At 47.2% G+C, this 3,935-nt stretch overlaps 1 pseudogene; it reads right to left on the bottom strand.

Annotated features, from left to right (window-relative positions):
* Positions 1 to 365: 365 nt before the first annotated feature.
* Positions 366 to 2,486, bottom strand: LOC130021140 (polyhomeotic-like protein 3; annotated as a pseudogene).
* Between the last annotated feature and the right edge of the window lie 1,449 nt (positions 2,487 to 3,935).

The following is a 3,935-nucleotide window of genomic DNA, read 5'->3' as shown; positions in this document are numbered from 1 at the left end:
CCAGGATTTTTGGAAAACAATATGGACATTCCTCAAAAAAATTAGAAATTGAACGCCCATTTAACCCAGCAATACCACCTCTGGGAATATACACTGTGGGTAGTGTATTTTAAACCCAGATCTTAACTAAGTTTGTTTATTTATATATTTATTGCTTTTTGTGTCATACCTGGCGATGTACAGGGGTTACTCCTGGCTCATGCACTCAGAAATTACTCCTGGAACTGCTCAGGGGACTATATGGGATGCTAGGAATTGAACCTGGGTCAGCCACATTCAAGCAACTGCCCTACTTGTTGTGCTATTGCTCCAGCCCCCATTAACTAAGTTTATTGAGCCATCTCTGTCTGTTGCTAAGGTTTCTTTCATTGAAAGTATCTAAACATAGTAATTATTTTTCTATTACTGGAAATTGTACTGGACATAGATGTATTATTACTCCTTGTGGCAGCAGCTGGAAGCAATAGTGGAGGTGGAGGAATGGAGACTGTGAAGGGTCTGATGGACATTTAATCACTGAAGCACTGACTGACACCACAGCAGGTAACTCCACTTGCTCTAGCAAAGGATGCTCTGAGGTCAGGTCTTCCCTGCCCACAGCGATGGCCGAGGGAGAACAGGGTGGGCAGGGGCGGGGTCCTGTCCATGCACATGCACTCCTCTGGGTCTTCAGGCATTTTACTCACATACATCTTCTACTTGCTAAACCACTGGTGGGTCAACAGATGCTCGTGGCTGGACTTGTAGGTTTACTGCCACAGTCCGTGGAGGAGGAAGAGTCTGAAATGGCAACTGGACCAGAGATTCAGCAACTGGAAACTCCTCTTTTGACACCAAAGAATTCTGTACCAAAACCTGACCCTGCGATAGAATTTCAGGCTCCACTTGTAAAGACTGGATGGATGGCAGGGGCAGCGGGTGGATCTGGGCTGGAGGAGATGCTGACATACGTGGGGGTGTTGCGATCGGGATTGGAGAGGACTGCAGAGCTGAGTACTGCTGGTGTGACATTGGTGACACAATCTGCTGACCTGGGGACACTAGGGCAGACTGCTGGACTGGGCCAATGTGTACAACAGGGAAAGCTGGAGTGAAAGATGGGACGGAAGATTCAACTGTGCGATTGGTGGTACCTGATTAGCCTGGGGCTGCTGCAAACTTGGCCCTAACTGGAGAATTAGTGATGCCAGTGAGTGTGACTTGAATAAGTGCTTAGTGATGAATGATGATAGTTGGAGACTGGCTTGGGGAATGAGGTAGTGGGGGAGATACTACTACAGATTGCTGTGCTGACTGAGACTGGGTCTGGGGCAGTATTAAGGGAGGCGGGTGGCTTTGAATTGGTGAACAGTGCTGTGAGTGGGCATTACTGGAAGTTGCAGGAAGGCCACGGTTTGGGAGTGGCAGACAGTGCTGGGATGAAGGCAGGTCTTGAATTGGATTTTGAAGTGTGATTGGCTGAGTTTGCTGTTGCTGCTGTTGTAGTATCAGCTGATAATGGGAAACTTTGGGAGGTGGCAAATGAAGAGGAATCTGCTGATGTTCTATTAGAAGATGAGGCTGAATTGGAGAATATGAAGCTGGTGCTATTAACTGGTGAATACTTGAAAGCCCTGGTGATGGCTGTGCTTCTGGATTCCAGGCTTGGGTTTTCTCCTTTCTTACTACTTTCCGGAGAAGAAGCCCATTGACTGATTTTAGAACTGGTCACTGTTGTTTTATTATGACAAATTGTCAATGACTGAGTTTGATTAGTGCTTTTTGGCGGTCCATTCTATGGGCTAGATAATGCACCCAGCTTCTGGCTGCATAAAGTTAAATTCTGAACCTGAGTAGCTGTAGACTGACAGGAAGATGACGGTGACAACGAGACAACGGGAATGTCAGACTGTACAGCAGCCACAGTTGTTGTGGGCGTGAAAATCCTCATTTGAGCTCAGAGATACATTTGATCTTGGCTTGCCATCAGTGTTGGGTAGGTACTCCCTAGGAACATAGTCTGTTGGGTAATACTACCGCTGATAGAACTGGAACTCTGGGAATGGCTTATTAACTGTGCAGGTGTAGGAGAAGTGGAGAGGTTGATAGATGTCTGAGACAAACTTGACTGCTGTGTGAAACTTCCTGCAGGAGATTTAGGTGGTCCTACACTGGTCAAACTTGCCTGAATGGCGGCGAGGCTCTGAAGTTGTGAGCTGCTCAGGTGCTGCTGCTGGAGGGCCGCCATGTACAGCATTAGGTGCTGCTGCTGAGCCGTGTACATCTGCTGGAGGTACTAAGCAGCTGAGCTGGGGGGGGATGGGCAATGCAAGGCCTGTTGGATTACTTGTACAGCATGTTGGTCCGAGCCACTGTAGACAGAGACCTGTGGCTACTGAATTCGAGAGGAGGAAGTGGTAATTGTGGTGGTGGTGGTACTACTAATTGTTGTCGACACAGAAGACAACAGGGTTTGGTTCAGTATCCATAGCTGTACTGTGGTCCGTAAATTGCCAATTGCCAGGTCAAACTCCGTTGCTTTGAGGGTGTTAATTCTGCTCGACTGGGTCCTCGGACATGGACCCTACAGGAAGCAGGTACTGGACCAAAACTGGTCAGAGAAGCCGAGCCACACGGAAGCAGCCACATCATTGTATTATACACCGAGACTCCGCTTCCGCCATCTTCTCTCCTCCATCACTGACACGAGCTGCATGTATTGACCTCCATTACTCCCTTAGCTCCACTACCCAGTCACACCACACTCTAGGATGCTTTCCAGACACTTGACCAAGACTCACACATGAGTGAAGCCCCAAATAACCAGGGAAGCAGAACTCTGTGACCTTGGACTCTAGACTCAATGGACCCGGGAACAGGAGAGCCTCTACCTGCTCCCAGCAGCCCGGCAGACCTCTCCGTTACTTCCACTACCTCCACTACCCAGCCACCGCCACGCTCCAGGATGCTATCTAGACCACTTGACACATCAAAAAACACTTAATACAAGGTTATTGCACCATATTTGATGGGGTTTAAATATGGTTTGAATCATAGGAACATCTGCAAGGGTGATTAGAGGCTGCCCAAAAACCTCTATGCCTCTCGGAGAAATAGGCAAGCTACCAAGAGTGTCGCGCCTGCATGGGAGAGCCTGGAAAGCTATCTGTGGTATATATACTATATGCCAAAACCAGTAAACACAATAGGTCTCATTTCCCCTGACCCTGAAAGAACCACCAATATGGCAGCATTAAGAAGGATGAGGAAGGAGAGGCTGTTAAGACCTCAGGGATGAACTAGGCTGCCAAAACAAAGAAGAACAAAAATGACTGTCTGTATTTTCAATGCATGTATGCTGGCATCGGATGCATCCATCAACGACCTGATGGTGCAAGCGCAAAAGATCTAGTATGACATCATTGGTCTGACTGAGACGAGAAGGCATCAATCACATCACGCCATTTTCAACACTGGAGAAGAACTATTCCTTGGAACATGCGACAAAAGAGGCGTCGGTAGTGTCGGGTCCCTGTCAACATGAACTTGGCCATAAACATTGATTCATTTGAATGCCTAACAACCCAAATCAAATGATTACATTTGAATAGATGTGGCTCACTGCTGGCAGCTTCTATCTTTGTTGTCTACACACCAACATCCAATTATGATGAAGGAGAAATTGAGAAGTTCTACATGGAGCTGGAGAAGTTCTATAAAGAAGACCACACCTTCTACAAGATCATTGTTGGTGATTTTAATGTCAAGAATTGACCGAGAAGATCAGCCGAAGAGTTCCACATTGGGACCCGTGGCCTAGAATGGAACAAACAGGGTGGGAGACTGTCTGAGTTCATCATGTCGACCAAGAACATTCATGGTAACTCACAATTTCAGAAGGATGAATCTAAACGTTGGACATGGGAGTCTCCTTCTGGAGAGTTCCACAATGAAAC

The sequence above is a fragment of the Sorex fumeus genome, unplaced genomic scaffold, assembly GCF_029834395.1.
Source record: "Sorex fumeus unplaced genomic scaffold, SorFum_2.1 ptg000014l, whole genome shotgun sequence".
Lineage (NCBI taxonomy): Eukaryota > Metazoa > Chordata > Mammalia > Eulipotyphla > Soricidae > Sorex > Sorex fumeus.
The sequence above is the reverse complement of the archived record's forward strand: the minus strand, read 5'-3'. Positions and strand labels throughout refer to the sequence as shown.